The following is a 21,554-nucleotide window of genomic DNA, read 5'->3' as shown; positions in this document are numbered from 1 at the left end:
TTTTTATATTTTTTGCTAATTTACTTTCATAATCTATCTTCCCTTTCTTAATGAATCTTTTTGTTATTTTTTGCTGTCTTTTAAAGCTTTCCCAATCCTCTATCCTCCCACTAGATTTGGCTACTGATGCGCCTCAATAACTTCAAGGCTCAAAGTTAACTGGATAAAACTAGGCTTTTATTAGCAAAGAAAGATGCCTGTGTCTTCACCTAGCATTCTGCTGTTCTGCTGCAAGACAAGCCTGGGCTTGTCTTAAGTAGGGCCAGGTATGGGCGGAGCCGACACACCCAGTGGGGAGAAAGGGGGCGGTGCACTATATACAATACAAGGTAAAAACACAGGAGCAGGCAATACAAACACAGGAGCAGGCAATACAATATATGTAGTTAAATACAGAGTCTGATGAATGACATATTTAATCACATTCACCCCTTCTACAGATTTAGTCTGTTCGGGGGTGTGATAGTCCTCTGTGACCGACGTAACGGTTGCGGTGCCGCGGGTGCCGGCTGGGTGTCCCAGGTGACCTCCTGGGTCTCTGCCGGGGGCGCAACCGGGGTTGTTGAAGGAGTAGGGGGTGGGGGTACCGTTGGCTGGTGTTCTTCCGGGGTGATGAAAGAATAGTGGGTGGAGTGGGTGGGTAATAGTTGTTGTGGTTGTTGTCGTTGTTGCTGTTGTTGTTGTAGTCATTGTCGTTGTTGCTGTTGTTACCGGCTGGGGCGAGGTCGTTTATGGACACAGTGTCCTCCCGTCCGTCGGCGTGCCGGACATACGCATATTGTGGGTTGGCGTGGAGCAGGTGCACTGGCTCCACGAGAGGGTCCGTCTTGTGGCCCCTCACATGCTTCCGCAAAAGTCCCGGACCTGGGGTGGAGAGCCATGACGGTATCGATACGCCTGAGGTGGATTTCCGGGGAAACACAAACATTAGCTCATGAGGCGTGGCATTAGTGGCGGTACACAATAGTGACCGTATTGAGTGGAGCACATCTGGGAGGACTTCCTGCCAGCGGGAGATAGGGAGGCCCTTGGTCCTTAGAGTTAGAGTGACTGCCCTCCATACTGTCCCGTTCTCTCGCTCCACCTGACCGTTACCCCGGGGGTTGTAGCTGGTGGTACGGCTCGTGGAAATCCCCTTGGACAGCATGTACTGGCGTAGCTCTTCACTCATGAAGGACGCCCCCCTATCCGTGTGGATATAGCTTGGCATACCGAACAGGCAGAACAGGCTGTTGAGGCATTTAATGACCGTGGCGCTGGTCATGTCTGGGCAGGGGAAGGCGAATGGGAAACGGGAGTATTCATCCACAATGTTCAGGAAGTAAACATTGCGGTCGACGGACGGGAGGGGGCCCTTGAAATCTAAGCTAAGCCGCTCAAAGGGCCGTGTAGCTTTGATTAGGTGGGCTCTATCAGGGCGGTAGAACCGAGGCTTGCACTCAGCGCAAGTGCGGCAGTTCCTGGTCAGAGACCGAACTTCCTCAATCGAGTAGGGTAAGTTGCGGGACTTTATGAAGTGGAACAGCCGTGTGACCCCTGGGTGGCAGAGGTCGTTGTGGAGGGTCTGTAGCCGATCCCCGGTGGCGTTGGCACACATCCCTCGTGAGAGGGCGTCGGGGGATTCGTTAAGGGCCCCCGGCCGGTATATGATGTCGTACTCGAAGGTGGAGAGCTCGATCCGCCACCTAAGAATCTTATCATTTTTAATCTTCCCCCTCTTTATTATTGAACATAAACGCTACCGACCGCTGGTCGGTAAGTAGGGTGAAGCGTTTGCCGGCTAGGTAGTGCCGCCAGTGGCGCACTGCCTCCACGATGGCTTGGGCCTCCTTTTCCACGGAGGAGTGTCTGATCTCGGGCCCCTGGAGGGTCCTCGAGAAGAAAGCTACGGGCCGCCCCGCCTGGTTGAGGGTGGCCGCCAAGGCAAAGTCAGACGCATCACTTTCCACTTGAAAGGGAGTGTTCTTGTCCACTGCCTGTAGCGTGGCCCGCTCAATATCCTGCTTAATGCTTTTGAAGGCAGCATGGGCCTCAGCAGAGAGCGGGAAAGAGGATGCTTTCAAGAGGAGGCGGGCTTTATCGTAGTAGTTAGGGACCCATTGGGCATAATACGAGAATAACCCCAGGCACCTTTTCAGGGCTTTGGGAGTGTTGGGCAGGGGCAGCTCCCGTAGGGAGCGCAATCGGTCGGGGTCTGGTCCGATTTCCCCATTCTCCACCACGCTGCCTAGTATGCAGAGGCGCGTGGTGTTGAAAACGCACTTGTCCTCGTTGTAAGTGAGGTTGAGTTTTTGTGCGGTTTTCAGAAACCTCGCGAGGTTTGAGTCGTGGTCCTGTTGGTTGTGGCCGCAGATGGTGATGTTGTCGAGATAGGGGAAGGTTGCCTGCAAGTGATGGTCCATGCGGTCCATCTCCCTCTGAAAGACCGAGACCCCATTCGTCACCCCAAAGGGGACTCTGAGGAACTGGTAGAGGCGTCCGTTTGCCTTGAAGGCGGTGTACGAATGGTCCTCTGGTCTGATAGGGAGCTGGTGGTACGCTGACTTGAGGTCGATAGTGGAGAACACCCGGTATTGGGCAATTTGGTTCACCATCTCGGATATGCGGGGTAGCGGGTAGGCGTCTAGTTGGGTATAGATGTTGACTGTTTGACTATAATCAATCACCATCCGCTTCTTCTCGCTACCCCTCACCACCACCACTTGGGCGCGCCACGGGCTGTTGCTGCATTCAATAATGCGCTCCCTCAGGAGCCTGTCTACCTCGGTCGCGATAAACCGCCTGTCCTCCCAGCTGTACCTCCTGCTTTTGGTCGCTATTGGCCGGCAGTTAGGGGTAAGGTTCGCGAATAGCGAAGGCGGCTTTACCTTCAGGGTAGCCAGACCGCACACTGTGAGGGGCGGCTGGGTCCCACCGAAATTGAGCGTGATGCTTTGGTGGTGGCACTGAAAATCCAGGCCCAAGATCACGCTCACACATAAATCCTTCATAATTAACAGTTTAAAATTATTATATACAGTGCCTTTAACGGACAATCGTACCGCGCAGTAACCCGCAATAGTCGATATCTGGGTTTTGTCAGCCATAGAGATCGTGCCCTGAGTAGGGACTATAGTTAGAGAGAGTCGTTGTACCAGACCAGGGTGAATGAAGCTCTCTGTGCTCCCGCTGTCAATTAAACATTTAACCTTGCACCCGTTTACCTCGATGTCCACCATCGATTTGGATAGTGGGTGCGGTCTGGACTGGTCCACTGTGATCGACGCCACTGTAGGGCCCTGATCGGGACAAGATGGTGGGCCACACGAGGCCGGGTAATATGGCGTCCACGATATCTGCTCGCGAGATGGCGGACCCCACGAGGTCGGACAAGATGGCGTCCAAGATGGCCGCTCCCACGGCGCGCACGCGGCGGTGGCGGGTTTGCCTGCGGGGTTCCCTCTGCACACCTTCCCAAAATGCTCCTTCTTACCGCACTTACAGCAGGTGGTGCCTTTCGCCGGGCACAGGTTCCTGGTGTGCTTCGGCTGCCCGCAGAAGTAGCATTTGGGGGCCCGATGCGTCGCGGCGGTCGTAGGGCTTCTGTGGGGAGAGCAGGGCCCCGACGGTGTTGGGCTACCGGGCGGGGAAGATGTCTTCCAACATGGCGGCGCCCTTGGTGCGTACGAGGCGGCGTGGGCTGCGCGTCCTGAAGAGTAGGAGTCAGAATTCTTCTGAGCCACATCCAGCGATTGCGCTGTGTCCACAGTCTGTGTCAGATCTAGGCCCGTTTTCTCTAACAGTCTCTGCCGGATGTAATTAGAGCTAAGGCCTGCGATAAAGGCATCCCGAATAAGCTCGTCTGTGTATACCGTGGCTTTCACGTCTTTGCATTTGCAGTCTTTGCGAAGCACTTTTAGGGTGACTAGAAAGTTCTCTAGCGACTCTCCGGGTCGCTGTGTGCAGGTAGCAAGCAGATGCCTGGCGTACACCTCGTTGGTAGGCCGCTGATAGTGGGCCTTTAGAATGTTGCAGGCATCCAGGTAGGTGGCAGCGTCTTGGATGAGTGGAAAAACCCGGTGGCTTACCCGATTCTGCAGGATCCCGAGTTTCACATCTCCGGTGGCTCTAGAGGCTGTGACGGCTTCGGAGTTGGCCATAAAAAATTCCAAGCACTGGAACCAGTGTCCAAACCGTGCCGATGCATCCGAAGCATGCGGGTCCAAATCCAAGCGTTCCGGTTTCAAAAGTTGATCCATCGTTGAAAGTTTGCTAATAAAATTGATGCGCCTCAATAACTTCAAGGCTCAAAGTTAACTGAATAAAACTAGGCTTTTATTAGCAAAGAAAGATGCCTGTGTCTTCACCTAGCATTCTGCTGTTCTGCTGCAAGACAAGCCTGGGCTTGTCTTAAGTAGGGCCAGGTATGGGCAGAGCCGACACACCCAATGGGGAGAAAGGGGGCGGTGCACTATATACAATACAAGGTAAAAACACAGGAGCAGGCAATACAAATACAGGAGCAGGCAATACAATATATGTAGTTAAATACAGAGTCTGATGATTGACATATTTCATCACAGCTACCTTATATACCCTTGTTTTTAGTCGAATACTATCCTTAATATCTTTACTTACCTCCTTGTTTTCGTATTCTATTCTTACAGAAATGAACCCAATACTTTCTTTGCATTCTTTATGGCCTTATCAGCTTCTGTTACTACTTTTAGCAATTTAGGTATCTTTATTCCCAGATTTCTTTGCTCCTCTACCCCATTTTGTTTCTTACCTTCCAAGTAATAAGCGGCCTCCTTATTCCTCCCACCAAAATGAACCACCTCACACTTTGTTATATTGAGTTTCATTTGCCATTAATTAGCCCACTCTGCAAGCCTGTTTATATCTTTCTGTATTTTGGTGCACCTCTCCACATTATTAGCTATATACCCCAATTTAGTATTATCTACAAATTTTGACACCATACATCCAGTTTCTGAATCCAAATCATTTATGTATATGGTGAATAGCAGTGGTCCTAGCACAGATCCCTGGAAGACACTTCCCTTAATTCCTACCTTGTGTTTTCTGTTTTGTAGCCATCTTACAATCCATTCTGCTACCTGGCCCAACTCTCCTTGTCATGAGTATCTTGTGTCACCCCTTTTCGAAGACCTCCTGAAATTCCATGTATACCACAACAACAACAACAACTTGTGTTTATATAGCACCTTTATCGTAGTAAAACGTCCCAAGGCGCTGCACAGGAGTATTTTAAGACAAAAAATTTAACACCGATTCACATAAGGATAAATTAGGGCAGGTCACCAAAAGTTTGGTCAAAGAGTTAGGTTTTAAGGAGAGTCTTAAAGGAGGAAAGAGAGGTAGCGAGACGGACAGATTTAGGCAGGGAATTCCAGAGCTTAGGGCCGAGGCAACAGAAGGCACATCCACTGCATTGTCATTGTTTACTTTGTTACTTCTTCAAAGAATTCAATAAGATTGTTTAAACATGATCTTCCTATTAGAAATCTATGCTGACTATTTTTTATTATATTCTCTGTGTCTCGATGTTTTGTTATCTGATCTATAAGCAAAGATTCTCGTATCTTTCCTACCACTGACGTTAAACTAACTGGTCTATAGTTCCCTTGGTTAGTTCTGTTGTGTCTGTGTATAATTAATAAGACACAGACTGCAGGAGAATGGTAGAACAGGTGTTTACTCGACGTGGCTCACACTGGCACTGATCTGTACAGATTACTACTCAGTGTTATATACAGGTGTGGTCACTGCCGGTACTGCAGAATACATGAGCTGTAAAAGATAGTTCCCCCCTTAAAGGTATATACATTACAATTCCTCCCCTTTTAGATTAACAGTACCATAACACTCATTTAACAATTAAATATCACACTAATTACAATTAACACTTTTAACATGCAACATTAGCTGAAAGTGTCTATTTATATATTCAGTCTTTGGGGAGGCTTCCTGATCCTTTCTGGATAGCGCCTTTCCCGAGTGTCTTGCTCTTGGTGCGGAGGCGATTCTGGCCCCCTGTCGTCGGTTGGTTCATCAGCTTCCGATGCTACTGTTTCTGGGGTAGATGCGACCTGTACGTCGGGTTCATCACCAGGTACGTATGGGCGAGGCATGGGGTTGACTTGTTCCTGTGACTCTAGGATCTGGTCAGCATGGCGTCTCACGATGCTCTCCCCAACGTCCACTGTGTACATTAGTGGGCCCTGCCGTGTGCATATCGTTCCTGGCTGCCATTTTTCTGTTCGGTAGTCACGGGCCAAGACTGGTTGCCCTACATTGAAGCTCCTTGTTGGCTTCTCATGGATGTGCTGGAATTGCTTACTCTCAACATCTCTTCGTACGTTTGGTCTGAGCAAATCCAGGCGAGATCTTAACCTTCGGTTAAAGAACATCATGGCTGGGGCCTGGTTGGTGACTGCATGTGTCGCATTCCGGTAGGCGAACAGGAAATTATCCGCCTTGTGCTGCAGCGGAATGTTGTCATTGTACATAGCCTTTATTGCCTTCTTAAAGGTTTGTACGAACCTCTCAGCCAATCCATTTGTGGCTGGATGATACGGGGCAGATGTGTAATGCCTTACCCCATTCTTTTTCAAGAACCTCCGGAACTCTTCGGACACAAACTGTTGTCCGTTGTCGGAGCAAATCTGTTCTGGCAAGCCATTCCTGGCAAAAATGGTCCGTAGGACTGCAATAGTTTTCTCCGTGGTGGTGGAGGACATTTTGATGACCTCAGGCCATTTTGAGTGTGCATCCACGGCTATTAAAAACATTGAGTCCATGAATGGACCAGCAAAATCAATATGCACCCGTTGCCATGGAGATGAGGGCCACTCCCATGGGTGTAGAGGGGCCTGTGGTGGTGCATTTTGGACTTTCTGGCATCCTGAGCAGCTCTTGGTCAGGTCCTCGGTTTGTTTATCGATTCCCGGCCACCACACATAAGCCCTGGCTAGGCTTTTCATTTATACCCCTCCCAGATGACCCTCATGAAGCTCATTGAGCACTCTATCCCTTAACTTGGGTGGAATTACCACTCGGGATCCACACATCAAGGTCCCCCGGCACATTGACAGCTGTTCTCTCCTTGTCGAGAATGCTGGCAACAGTGAGTCGCCATGTGCTGGCCATCCCTTCACCGTCAAATCATATACCCGAGACAGTGTCGGGTCATTTCGGGTTTCCTTTTCGATACAAGCGTTAGTTACCGGTAGGTATTCAACTATAGTCGAATGGAATATTTCGACAGGATCCACTGCTGGTGCTTCCTCCACAGTAGGCAGTGGCAGGCGTGATAGCCCATCAGCATTTCCATGCTGTTTCGTGCCCTTATATTCACTCTCATAGTGGTGCACCCCTAGAAAAAGTGACCATCTTTGTAGTCGTTGCGCAGTCATCACCGGAACGCCCTTCTTCAGCTTAAAAATGGAGACAAGAGGCTGGTGATCAGTCAGCAAGGTGAATTTCTGCCCGTGCAGATAGTGATTGAACTTTTTCACTCCCCACCCTAGGCTGAGGGCCTCCCTGTCAATTTGGGCGTAGTTACGCTCGGCTGAGGTTAGTGATTGTGACGCAAAGGCTATTGGCCTCTCTGAGCCGTCCGAGAATTTGTGTGACAGCACCGCTCCAATGCCGTAGGGTGATGCATCACATGCCAACCGAATTGCTAATGCCGGGTTGTAATGGGCCAATACCTCTTTCGATGTGATTAGTGTTTTGCTCTTCTGGAAAGCTCGTCTACATTCGTCACTCCACTTCCATGGCACCCCAGTTTGCAGTAGAGTGTTCAGTGGGTGCAGTATTGTCGACAAATTTGGCAAGAACTTATGGTAGTAGTTTACCAGCCTGAGGAACGACCTCAGTTGTGACACATTTTCCGGTGCTGGAGCCTTGACTACTGCCTCAATCTTCTCTGGGGACTTATGTAACCCCTCTTTATCGATAACGTGGCCACAATACGAGATCTGTTTTCTAAAAAACTCACACTTGGGGCGGTTAGCTCGGAGCCCATATTCCTGCAATCTAGTGAGCACCTGCTCCAGGTTGGCAAGGTGATCACTGTCATTTTCGCCCGTGACCAGGATGTCGTCCAAATAACACTGGGTCCCTGGGATCCCTTGCAGGACTTGTTCCATTGCCCTCTGTCAAATAGCCGGAGCTGATGCTACCCCGAATACCAGCCGGTTGTATTGGTAGAGACCTTTATGGGTTTTGATTGTGAGGTTTTTTTTGATGCTTCTTCTACCTCCATTTGCAGGTACGCCTGGGCCAGATCAATCTTAGTGAAGCGTTTCCCTCCAGATAGCGAGGCGAAATTATCTTCAATCAGCGGAAGTGGATATTGTACGGTGTGAAGGACCGGGTTCACTGTTACCTTAAAGTCCCCACGGATGCGAACCTTCCTTGGTTCCCCAGGCGTGCTGCTCAACGACTTTTTCATCACAGGGACAATGGGTGTAGCCCACTTGCTCCAATCTACCTTGGACAGTACACCTGAACGTTCCAGACTCTCCAGCTCTGCTTCGAAGGCTGGGCGGATCGCATAAGGTACCGGTCTGGCCTTAAATTTTGGGCTTGCGTTTTCTTCAATTTTAATCATCGCTGTCATGCCTTTTAGTGTTCCGAGTCCTTGCTGGAAAACTTCATTCGCGTCAGTTAGGATCTTTGACAGTCACCCAGGTGTGACGTCGTCATCCTTTTTGTCAGCCACAATCAGTGCTTGTATGGAATGCCAATCCAGTTGTATTTTCCGGATCCATTCATGTCCCAGTAATGGTGGTCCTCCATCTTCCAATACATACAGGTCTAGTTTTGGTGTTTCCTTACCGTTATATATAACGGTCACCCTTATTTTTCCTTTGGGGTAGACTTTTTGCCCCGTGTACGTCTTCAAAATAATTTTTGTGTCTCTCAAGGGTATGTGTGAGAATAGCCGCTCGTAGTCCCATCGGTTTATGACTGTTAGGGCTGATCCTGTGTCCAATTCCATCTTTACCTGGACTCCTGCTATCTTGAGAGTGACCCAAATGGTTCGGTGATCCTCCATTGTGATCACATTATGTAATTTCAGACAACTCAGTTCCCTGCTTTCGGAGTCGTTATCACTCTTTTGTTCGTCTGAACTATTCTCCATCATCTTATGTACCTTCTTGTACTTTTCTTTGGTAGGTTTCTTATTGCTGGTTTTCTTTCCTGACCTGCAGACTCGTGCTATGTGTCCTACTTTTCCACACTGTCTGCACACTTTGTCTTTGAACCAGCAATCATTCTGGTCATGTGTTGTTCTGCTGCAGCGATAGCACTTCTCTGTTCTATATGACATTTTGTTTGTGCCATATTCTTGCGGTCTCTGTTGTATCTCTGCAGCGCCCCGTGCTGCTGCTTCATATGATACCGCAATGCTGAAAGCCTTTTTCAGCGTAAGGTCCTTTTCAGATAAAAACCGTTTCTGGGTTACTTCACTTTGAAGCCCACACACAAACTTGTCCCTTAAGGTATCTGCCGGTTCCGCTCCAAACTGGCAGTGTTTCGATAGTTTGCACAGTTCTGTTAAATAATCAGCATTGCTTTCATCCTTATGCTGGTTCCGTTTGTGAAACTTGAATCTTTCTGCTATCAGCAGCGGTGTGGGGTTTAAATGTTCCTGTAGTATCGTTACTATGTCTTCAAAACTCTTTTCCATTGGCTCCGTTGGGGTTACTAGATTTCGTAATAAACCATACGTCTTTGCACCCATTAAATTTAACAATACCGACGCTTTCTTGTCATCTGACACCTCATTTGCCTTGCAGTATACCTCTATTCGTTTGACATATGTAGTCCAATCTTCGACTTCATTGTCAAACGCGGTGATACTGCCACTCTTCGGCATTTTGGGTGTAGTTTAAAATGGCGTCTCCCAATGGCTTAAAATGGTGTCTCCCGCGCTTTCCTTCTCCCCCCCGCTGCTGCCAACGCCGCTCCCGGCGGTTCTCGTGGCAATGGCGGTGCCCTGTAGGTTTCGCGTGCTTCTCCTGTGCTGCTGCCAACGCCGCTCTCGGCGGTCCTCGTGGCAATGGCGGCGCCTCGCGGGTTTCTGCGCGTCTCTCTCTCCCTCTCTTCGACGCTGCTCGGCCCCTAAACACCGGCTGCACCCTGTGCGCTCTGCCCTCTCTCTCTCTCCCCCATCAATGCTGCTCGGCCCTTTGCTGTGCAGCTCGGTCGGGCTCTAGCCCGCCGCTGTCCGGGAAGGGTCTGCGCACTACCTGTTGCCAGCCCGTTTCTCTGGACCACCTCGACTGGAAAGCCAAGCCTGGCTCTCGACAGCCTCCCCCGCAATTCTCGAGTCTCTGCTGGATGACTGGGCGGTTGCCCGTGGTCGACGCCCGAGTCTCTGGCCTTGACCTCCAATCCACTGATCTCCAGGAACGAATCCCCGAGAGGTGATGCAGAGTTGCAGGTAGGTTCGAACTTGCCTCGTCGCCAATGTTGTGTCTGTGTATAATAAGACACAGACTGCAGGAGAATGGTAGAACAGGTGTTTACTCGACGTGGCTCACACTGGAACTGATCTGTACAGAGTAATACTCAGTGTTATATACAGGTGTGGTCACTGCCGGTACTGCAGTATACATGCGCTGTAAAAGATAGTTCCCCCCTTAAAGGTATATACATTACAAGTTCGATCTCTCTTTTACAAGATATTTGCTGTTCGCCAGTCCTCTGGCACTATTCCTTTTTCTACTGAACTTTTATATATAGATACTAGCAAATAGTAACCTCTGCTATCTCTTCCCTAGTTTCTTTGAGTATCGGTGGGTGCAATTCATCTGGACCCGAGATTTTGTCCACATTAAGTTTGACTAGTTTGTCCAGTACAGTATCTTGTTTCTTTATATCTTAACTGTTGGTGAGCTGTCAGTTCTTAAAGCCAGCCTGCACCTCTTAAAGGGGAGTTGTAGTTATAGTGGAGCAGCAGGCATGATGTCGAGGGATAGAGCCACCCGATTTTTTGATACTGCAGTGGAGGTGCCTATTGAATACATCTGGGCAAGAAAGGAAGGCCTGTTTCCCTAAGATAGATGAGTGCCATGGCAAATAGGTCAGCAGGCATGGAGGAGGTGGCTGAGCAGGTGAGCGGTAGCAGCATCACTCTCAGGATATGGCTACAGTGCCACAAATGGTTTAATGACCTTACCAGTACTGGCAATGAAAATTCCTCTTTACACCTCCCTTATACTGAACGGGAATGGTAGCACAGTGGTTATGTTACTAGACTAGTATCTAGAGGCCTGAACTGAGACATGAGTTCAAATCCCACCATGGCAGCTGGGGAATTTAAATTCAATTAAATAATCTAGTAACCATAAAACTACTGGATTTTCATAAAAACCTGTCTGGTTCACTAATGTCCTTTAGGGAAGGAAATTTGCCATCCTTACCTGGTTTGGTCTATATGTGACTCCAAACCCACAACAATGTGATTGACTCTTAACTGCTCTCTGAAATGGCCTAGCAAGCCACTCAGTTGTAACAAGCTACTACAAGAAAAAAATTATAAGAATAAAACTGGACAAACCACCTGGCATCAACCTAAGCTTTGGACATGACAATGGCAGACCCAGCCTAGTCAACCCTGCAAAGTCCACCTCACTAACATCTGGGGACTTGTGCCAAAATTGGGAGAGCTGTCAAGCAACTCACAGAATCATACCATTCAGCCTATGTCCCAGACTCCTCCATCACCATCCCTACATATATCCTGTCCTACCAGAGGTGGCAGCACAAGTTGGGAGGGAGTGGCTCTGGGAGTCTCATGGCTTCAGGTCAAGTGAAGTAAGATATTAAAAATTGGATTTAATAAGGAAAAACAAACCAGGATTCATCTGTAACACCAATATACAAAATGGAGGGAATAGGTTAATTCGTGCTCCGAGTTGAATAATAGAAGTCTGTAAAAGTTGTATAAACCCAGATAAGGTTTAAACAGGACTATGGGTTAACTGCGGAGAGATTAAAACTGTCAAAACAACCCCTTAGAAAGAGGGAGAGATATATGGGTTCGGCCACGCGAGTCGACACCCTTGCACTTAAGGGTTTGTTAAGTGTGAAGCTCAATAGGGTTCTATTCTTTTAACTAACTAAAGTGTTTTTGCTCTGTAGAAATAATTCAAGAGAGAGAGACAGAAAGTCTGCGGATTGCCCGCTTTGGAAAGATCTACTATCTTAGAGAAATACTTAGAAAGACCAAGCCATCTGACAACAGCAAATGGACGATCGTAAAGTAATAAAATTGAGGCCCGGGTTATGAGAAAGTAACAGGACCAACTGATAACGAAATGTGAGATTTGTAAGCGACTGGAAGAATGGAATGTCATGGTTTTATAATTACAATTTAACTATAATTCTGTATATGTTAATAAGCTTATCCCCGCCTTTAGGGCAGGGCCTTAAGTTTTGTATAACTGTGAGAACCTCAAGAGATTCGGTGGAGTTGGAGCCTTGTGTTGGGACGCAAGAGCCATAGCTCCCCAGGCCTGAATAAACCGTTTTTACTTCAATTATTGGGTCTGTCTTTCTTACAACAAGCCAGTGTTGTCGACTGTGTATATCACTCAGTCCACACTTTGGGGGCTTACATCAATTGGCGACGAGGATGGGATGTGCGTTCTGAACCAGACTCTCGGACAGCGTTAACCTAAGACGGGTGAGTATGTTTTAATTACCACCTGTAAAATTAGGGGTTAATCGCTGGCGAGACGGTGAGTCAGAATCGACGTATAAAAGAACTATAAAAAGAAAGACACCCTTAATTGAAGGCGGTTAAAAAGATAGGGATAAGGTGTTCCCTAAGCCGTATAGCGGCAAACCGACAGGGGCGGAAAAACCCCAGGGAGGCAGAGAAGTCCTCATTTAGCCGTAGGTAGGCGAACCGACAGGGGCGGAAAAACCCCGGGAGGCAGAGAAGTCCTCATTTAGCCGTAGGTAGGCGAACCGACAGGGGCGGAAAGACCCCTACCCCGGGGAGGCGGGAAATCCTCTTTATCCGTGAGACGGCGAAATCTCAACAATTGAATGAATGGGTGCACCGTGGTGAGTGAATGAGATAAAACCCTGCGGTCATAAGGAGGTTAGAACGGACAAGGGTGAGGTCTGTCCCCAGCACCTAGCCTGAGCCTGAATTAAGAGGACAGTAGTCCCACGTGATGGCCAGGATCAAGTAGGACGCCGGGAGCTACAGACCCCACAGTACCAAAACCTCGGGACTAAAGGGTTGGTGTGTGTCTAACGAAACGAAGTGACTAATAGAAAGCAAGAAACTAATGAAGGTGACGCTATGGGGCGAACAACGTAGCGTACAAACCTAATTCCTCAACATCGTGAATTATGCGTGAAACATAGCAGTTAGTTATGACTAAGAGGGTGGAAGAAGAATCCTCAAGGGACCTGGATTCTATAACCCGACTCCTGGAAAATAAAAAGAAACAGTGCAGAGAGCCAAAGGCTTGGTGGGGAGGAGCTAAAGATAAAGAGGCAACAGATAATGTAAGGAATTGAAACAGAAGGGAGAGATAAAGTAGGAAAAAGATCTAATTTGCAGGCGAACCAATTTGAAACCCCAGCAAAAAAAAAAAACAAACAAACAGGGATTTGGAAACTAGGGAAAGCTGTTGAGTCAGATTTAAAAAGGAAGGAAAAGATAAACTTAAAGCTTCACCAACATGGAAGTTATTAGCATCTGTACCAAGACAAGTAAAACACGAGATTTGCTGAGTGAAAGGAACCTTAGACATATGCTGAAATTACAATTTGTATAAAAATGTGTGAGTGTGGATGTTTTCCTGATTAGGAATGTTTAAGAGGATTCAATATTCCTTTGTCTGAAAATCTGTCCGTTAAGAAAAAGAAATGTCTGCTGTGTGTTGTAGCTCCACCCACTTCTCTGTGTTAAAGTAAAAGCATTTAACCCCTTTGTCTTGTCGGGGATTTTGGAAGTTTAAGAATGTGCAAATAAGATTGTGCCCTCAGAATGAAAAAAACCTATTACAATTTAAGTTAAGCTGGAGTGTAAAAAAACTGAGAAGAGCAACAAAAAGTTTGTTTAATGAAAGATTAAGTTTCAGTCTAAGATCTAACCTTGGAGTTATGAGGTAAATTAACCTATTAAAACCAGACTTTCATTGTGGCCACAGTGAAATTCTGGTTGATGTAAATTGGTGTAGTCCGAATTGAATAAGATAACTCCACTCCGCAAGAATATCTGATAGTGGCAGGTCCCTCTACAATATTTAATTGACTATGGTACTGGAAGCCTTATAGAAGGCGGGACTAGAGTTAAACCTTAGAAAGGTATAGGTAGGGAAGGATGAAGTAGTCTACCTAGGATACATAGTGACACAAGGGAAGAGACAAATGCCCAAAAACAGATGGGAGGGGCATTAGGACTGGCTGCGTGCTTTGATTGCTCGCAAGCTTCTAGGGATGGCAGCAGGAAGGGACCGCGCCAGAGAGGGGAGGGGGATCCGAGGATGTTTGTTGATGCATTGGTAGGGGGCCGACAGTGCAAAATGTTAATAGACACAGGAGCCACAATCTCATTGACAGACTTACCCTTGCCCCGAACGAAACTTTCAGTTAGTATAGCAGGAATCGGTGGACGAAGAATCAGGGCTTATAAGAGCGAAACAGTCTTACTAGAAATTGGATGTATAATAATACCTACACAGTTGTGGGTATGCGAGAACACCGAAGGAACAATCCTAGGGATAGATATACTGCGAGAAGTAGGAGCTTTAGTCGACCCTAAAGCGAATGAAGTGTACTGGCCCCCAGATTATAAGTCAAACAAACAGGCAGGCCCGGGAAACAAAGTAGAAATGGCCCAGCCTATACAGGATTTGATCAAAGGGGGGTAGCCAAAGGAAAATGTGTAAACCTATATAGATAGTCGGAATGCCTTTGGGGTGGTGTCTGATTACATGATAGCGGGAGTAGGCAGGGATATATGACACCAGGAGAAGACCCGTAAGAGACAAGAATATAATCAAAGAATTAGTAGGAACCTCTCTCCTACCCAAAGAGTCCGTAATAATAAATTAAAGCACACAAGAGGATGGGCAGCTAAACGATCAACTGAGAGAGGGAATCTGACCAATGAAGCCCAAATGTTCATGTTGAATCAAAGTGTGAAACCACAACTGTCTTTCAGTCAGGGATGTTTTTTTGGGTTGCGTGAAGTGACGCAATAATGTTTAGCTCAGCTCCACCTTCAAAAGCCTGCAAAGGAGTTAACCCTTTCCACTGACAGCTGTTTGAGTTCACCAAGCAACAACTTCAGTATTACTGAATAGACTATAAAGATATTGGACATTATTAAATTTAAGTTTCTTAATGTTAAGCTGATATTTCCCCACAGTGATAGAAGGAAAATTAGGATTTGATAAATGGAAGTTATCTTATAAACTAATTGCAGCACCGTCTCAAACGGCAGGGAGGCTGCTTGGGAAGCTGTCCTGTTACCCAAAGATAAATCTGGACAGATAGTTAGAGACATGAGGCCAAAGACCAACAGATTATACGGGATCGAGAACAGGATACACGGGACGACCAGAAGGAGGTCTTAGCAATAGATAGCAAAGTGATAGCAGAAATAATACCAGCCAAACCAGGGCTAGCACCCAGATGGTCAGGACCTTATGAAGTATTAATGAATAATGACACGTGCTCATGTAGATGGGTCTGGAACGGGTAAAGGAAGGTGGAAACACTGGACCCAGTTAAAAATATATAAGAAAGACAATGAGTAAACCAGAGATGGTGCCCTTTTTGACAGAGTGAGGAGTATACTAGAAGATATAAAGAATGGGAAGGGGAGTTACTACATATATCAATGATAGGGCTGTGTATGATGATAATAGGCTGTGTATGATGATATTATATGCCATAGTTTGCATCTTCAGGTATGTCTGGGGACAGAGCCACAGAACAAGAAATGAACCAGATGTACAGCATTTTGAACTGATAAAATGTATAAGAGCAGAATAATTCTAACTGGCTGGTGACGACCAGCCCCTTTTTGTAATTACAGGAACATTGGACATCCGGAATGAGATGGAGCGTCCTCGCCTTGATCCTAGGGATGAACATAAGTATTGCCATTATCGAGGGGGATTAGTAATAAGGAGAACACAGGATGAGGTGTATTTTAGTGTAGCACAGAGAGTTACTAAGCTTGCCATTAATATGAGTACTTTTGAGATACAAAACAAACCTGGAACTCCCTGTGGGTAAAACAATTAGAGGATCCACAGGAGGAAAAAATCTATCTTACAAAGATGTAAGAAACGGGGAGTATTGGAAACGACCGGAGCAGGGTATGCGGCCGGGTTAGCAACAGTCAATAGCTTGGACATAGAAGGAGTAAACGAAGGAGTAGAAGAATTACAAGCAAAAATAGAGAAGTTACTAAAACAAGCTACTGGAAATAGCCAGCAATTGACACTGGCAGGGAAACCAAACAATAATGCAATTGTCGGGGGTGGAAGAGACAGTAGCCCCCCATGCAGAAACAATCAATACAATTATTAATAGACTTAATAATGCTTCTCGCCAAACCGATAAGGAACTAATATGTGCCACGTAGGGCTCATGGCTATTGTCGAATGCTCAGCATAACATGAGGCAAATAAATAATGGACAGATCCCTGATTGGATTACTAATAAGGATCTGGAACCTTGGATTGACACAAATAAAAGCCTATGTAAGGAATGTAAAATGGGACAAGTACACCGGGCAGGCGATTGTCTGACCCCATGGACTAAGATGATTGGCTTTGTACTGGCCATCCCACAATTCCCAGAAGGGGGACAACCCTGATACGATGTGATTAATATAGGAGAAGTACAAAGGGAAAGTGGGTTAAATATCATGATGTCCCTACCAAGGCACTTTGGGAAAGGGATGAAGATAATAAACAGAAGAATGAAACCTAAAGGGGGGTGGTAGTGGACGGGTGCCACCACAAGGGAAGGACATGGGTGTGCACACACCCCCCCACCGAGGGAGACACATCCGAGTACGGATTTACGAAAATTACCAATTGCACCCTCGAGGTTCACCCAAGGGGATACACTGGACCTGGGTAGCATCAAGGAACAATGGGACCTGTTGTGTCACCACAATTGAACAGAAATATGAATATCAAGATATGGCTTATACCATTCCCCAACCAAACCGTTGTATTGGTCGAAAGATACTTATACAGATAGGAAAACCTGGTCATTTGATAATATGAGACTTACTAAAAAGGGTTGAAACTTATGTCATACCAGAGCCCAAGACAATTCCTAAGTTAGAGGAAGCTTGGCAGAAGTTACGGCAGGAAACAAAGGAAATTTTAAAGTACTATCATAAAATAGAAGAAGGCTTAAAGAAACAACAAAAAGACATTAGTGCAACATTAGAGGAAACTCACCCACTTCCTCATATTTTGATAATTGGGGACCAGGATGGTCGGGGACTGTGGGCGCCTCGGTGGTACAAGGCATAATGATATTCCTCTTGATTGTTATTCTGATATATTGTGTATTTTTATTTCTCCAGTGCCTTTGTGCCAGAATGAGTAAGGCCGAAAGTGGTGTGGTGAAGGAAGTAGAGCCTGAGGAGGGGCAGGCAGCGATGTTAAGAATGGACAACTCCCCTGCCTCTCCAAGGCAAATGGTGTAAGACGCGATGGGAAGCGACTGAAATTATGTGGGATTAATTGGGCATGGTAATTAATGACCGGGCCGGCCAACCATAAGATGGAGGTGGCAGAAGGAGGGTGGCAGAAGGAGGGTGGTGAATGAGGACTGGTGTGTGATGACAGTCTCGAATTGGCACGTCACACACCCCACGTGGGAATGAGGGACAGGCTTGAGCAGAAAAGCCTCAACCATTAGTGTAGGGTCTAAGGGGCCCCGGGAATGGTTACACCGGACGGAGTGCATAAAGGAAAGCCCACCCTAAAGGAAAGACCACCGTAAAGGAAAGACCACCATACCACAGAGGGGGGAAGTCGGCCTCCAAATTGATAAGATATATATATACATGTATAACCTAAACTGGTAGAAGGCCAGGGAGTGCACGCTCTGGCAGACACCAGGAAGTGGAAATACATGTTGACCTGTTTGGAGCAATTGTCCAAAGGTCAAAAGGGGGGACTGAAGTAAGATATTAAAAATTGGATTTAATAAGGAAAAACAAACCAGGATTCATCTGTAACACCAATATACAAAATGGAGGGAATAGGTTAATTCGTGCTCCGAGTTGAATAATAGAAGTCTGTAAAAGTTGTATAAACCCAGATAAGGTTTAAACAGGACTATGGGTTAACTGCGGAGAGATTAAAACTGTCAAAACAACCCCTTAGAAAGAGGGAGAGATATATGGGTTCGGCCACGCGAGTCGACACCCTTGCACTTAAGGGTTTGTTAAGTGTGAAGCTCAATAGGGTTCTATTCTTTTAACTAACTAAAGTGTTTTTGCTCTGTAGAAATAATTCAAGAGAGAGAGACAGAAAGTCTGCGGATTGCCCGCTTTGGAAAGATCTACTATCTTAGAGAAATACTTAGAAAGACCAAGCCATCTGACAACAGCAAATGGACGATCGTAAAGTAATAAAATTGAGGCCCGGGTTATGAGAAAGTAACAGGACCAACTGATAACGAAATGTGAGATTTGTAAGCGACTGGAAGAATGGAATGTCATGGTTTTATAATTACAATTTAACTATAATTCTGTATATGTTAATAAGCTTATCCCCGCCTTTAGGGCAGGGCCTTAAGTTTTGTATAACTGTGAGAACCTCAAGAGATTCGGTGGAGTTGGAGCCTTGTGTTGGGACGCAAGAGCCATAGCTCCCCAGGCCTGAATAAACCGTTTTTACTTCAATTATTGGGTCTGTCTTTCTTACAACAAGCCAGTGTTGTCGACTGTGTATATCACTCAGTCCACACTTTGGGGGCTTACATCATCAAGCATGGGTAAGGAAAACTCCTGCTGATTACCGCCCTTCCTCAGCAAATCATAGAATGGTTACAGCACAGAAGAAGGCCATTCAGACCATCGAGCCCGTGCTGGCCCTCTGCAAGAGGATTTCAGCTGGTCCCTTTCCCCGTAGTCCTGAAAATTTCTTTCCTTCAGATGCTTATCCAACGCCCTTTTGAAAGCCGTGACTAAGTCTGCCTCCAGCACCCTTTCAGGCAGTGCATTCCAGATCCTAACCACTCGCTGCATAAAAAGATTTTTTTTACATTGCCTTTGGTTCTTTTGCCAATCACCTTAAATCTGTGTCCTCTGGTTCTCTGGGTGGGGGACTTCAATGTCCATCACCAAGAGTAGCTCGGTAGCACCACTATTGACCGAACTGGCTGAGTCTTGAAGGATATAGCTGCCAGACTGGGCCAGCGGCAGGTGGTCAGAGAACCAAAACTAGGGAAAAGCATACTTGTCCTTGTCCTCACCAATCTTCCTGTCGCAGATGCATCTGTCCATGCCAGCATTGGTAGCAGTGACCATCGCACAGTGTTTGTGGAGGCGAAGTCCAGTCTTCACACTGAGGACGCCCTCCATTGTGTTGTGTGGCACTACCACCGTGCTAAAAGGGATAGATTCAGAACAGATCTAGCAGCTCAAAACTGGGCTTCCATAAGGCGCTGTGGGCCATCAGCAGCAGCAGAATTGTATTCCAGCACAATCTGTAACCTCACGGCCTGGCATATCCCTCCATCAAGCCAGGGGACCAACCCTGGTTCAATGAGGAGTGCAGAAGAGCATGTCAGGAGCAGCACCAGGCATACCTCAAAATGAGGTGACAACCTGGGGAAGCTGCAACACAGGACTACATGCATGCTAATAGACAGGGCTAAGCGATCCCACAATCAATGGATCAGATCAAAGTTCTGCAGTCCTGCCACATCCAGTCATGAATGGTGGTGGAAAATTAAACAACCAATGGGAGGAGGAGGCTCCATGAATATCCCCATCCTCAATGATGGCAGAGTCCAGCACACAAGTGCAAAAGACAAAACTGAAGCGTTTGCAACCATCTTCAGCCAGAAGTGCCGAGTGAATGATCCATATCTGCTTCCTCCTGAGGTCCCCACCATCACAAAAGCCAGTCTTCAGCCAATTTGATTCACTTCACGTAATATCAAGAAGCAGCTGAGCACACTGGATACAGCAAAGGCTGTGGGCCTCGACAACATCCCGACTATCGTGCTGAAGACTTGTGCTCCAGAATTAGCCGCACCTCTAGCCAAGCTGTGCCAGTACAGCTACAACACTGGCATTTATCTGACAATGTGGAAAACTGCCCAGGTATGTCCTGTCCACAAAAAGCAGAACAAATCCAATCCGGTCAATGACTGCCACATCAGTTTACTCTCAATCATCAGAAAAGTGATGGAAGGTGTCATCGACAGTGCTATCAAGCAGCACTTACTCACAAAAACCTGCCCACCGATGCTCATTTTGGGTTCTGCCAGGACCACTCGGCTCCAGACCTCATTACAACCTCGGTCCAAACATGCACAAAAGAGCTGAATTCCAGAGGTGAGGTGAGAGTGACTGTCCTTGACATCAAGGCAGCATTTGACTGAGTGTGGCATCAAGGAGCCCTAATAAAATTGAAGTCAATGGGAATCAGGGGGAAAACTCTCCACTGGCTGGAATCATACCGAGCACAAAGGAAGATGGTTGTGGTTGTTGGAGGTCAATCATTTCAGCCCCAAGACATCGCTGCAGGAGTTCCTCAGGGCAGTATCCTCGGCCCAACCATCTTCAGCTGCTTCATCAATGATCTTCCCTCCATCATAAGGTCAGAAGTGGGGACGTTCGCTGATGATTGCACAGTGTTCAGTTCCATTCGCAACTCCTCAGATAATGAAGCAGTCCGTGCCTGCATGCAGCAAGACCTGGATGACATTACGGCTTGGGCTGTTAAGTGGCAAGTAACATACGCGCCGCACAAGTGCCAGGCAATGACTATCTCCAACATGAGAGAGTCTAATCACCTCCCCTTGACATTCAATGGTATTACCATCATCGAATCCCCCACCATCAACATCCTGGGGGTCAACATTGGCCAAAAGCTTAACTGGACCAGCCACATAAATACGGTGGCTACAAGAGCAGGTCAGAGGCTAGGTATTCTGTGGCGAGTTTCTCATCTCCTGACTCCCCAGTGGCTTTCCACCATCTACAAGGCACAAGTAAGGAGTGTGATGGAATACCCTCCACTTGCCTGGATGAGTGCAGCTCCAACAACACTCGAGAAGCTCGACACCATCCAAGACAAAGCAGTCGCTTGATTGGCACCCCATCCACCACCTTAAACATTCATTCCCTCCACCACCAGCGCACCGTGGTTGCAGTGTGTACCATCTACAAGATGCACTGCAGCAACTCGCCAAGGCTTCTTCGGCAACACCTCTCAAACGCACGACCTCTTCCACCTAGAAGGAGAAGGGCAGTTGGCGCATGGGAACACCATCACCTGCAAGTTCCCCTCCAA

At 47.1% G+C, this 21,554-nt stretch overlaps 1 protein-coding gene and 1 long non-coding RNA gene across 2 annotated transcripts in view; one reads left to right on the top strand and one right to left on the bottom strand.

Annotated features, from left to right (window-relative positions):
- grxcr1a (glutaredoxin and cysteine rich domain containing 1 a) overlaps window positions 1-21,554 on the bottom strand; it is a 158,000-nt gene that overhangs the window by 106,473 nt on the left and 29,973 nt on the right. The window lies entirely within an intron of this gene.
- LOC147123230 (uncharacterized) lies at window positions 11,839-18,931 on the top strand. Its single transcript, XR_015073923.1, has 2 exons — window positions 11,839-12,706; window positions 17,603-18,931. It is a non-coding gene; the product is annotated as an uncharacterized LOC147123230 (long non-coding RNA).

This window comes from Somniosus microcephalus, chromosome 2, assembly GCF_052327205.1.
Source record: "Somniosus microcephalus isolate GS21.2 chromosome 2, FLI_Smic_1.0, whole genome shotgun sequence".
In the NCBI taxonomy this organism is placed as follows: domain Eukaryota; kingdom Metazoa; phylum Chordata; class Chondrichthyes; order Squaliformes; family Somniosidae; genus Somniosus; species Somniosus microcephalus.
This window is presented reverse-complemented; position numbering and strand designations above follow the sequence as displayed.